The sequence below is a fragment of the Caenorhabditis briggsae genome (assembly GCF_000004555.2).
Source record: "Caenorhabditis briggsae AF16 supercontig from assembly CB4, cb25.NA_014, whole genome shotgun sequence".
NCBI classification, from domain to species: domain Eukaryota; kingdom Metazoa; phylum Nematoda; class Chromadorea; order Rhabditida; family Rhabditidae; genus Caenorhabditis; species Caenorhabditis briggsae.
The window spans coordinates 2,988-3,254 of record NW_025543459.1 but is presented as its reverse complement, the minus strand read 5'-3'; positions in this window follow the sequence as shown (position 1 = coordinate 3,254).

Here is a 267-nt window from a genome sequence, read left to right as displayed (position 1 = left end):
TCTAGAATTTTCAGAAAAAAATTTGTTGGTTTTAAAATAGGCAACATTCGCTACAATTCTGTCTAAATATCACATTTCTAGCGCGTCTAGGAACCGAGATAGAGCCGCTTTAAGTTTAGGAGGCTAGAGACGCAGACGACGAGACACGCTGCGTCTCTAACCTCGGAAACTTCAAATGACCGTATCTCGAGTTCTAGATGAGCTAGAAAGTTGGTTTTTGGACAGAATTGCACGGGTTGAAATGGATTTTTAGATTATTTATAAAAA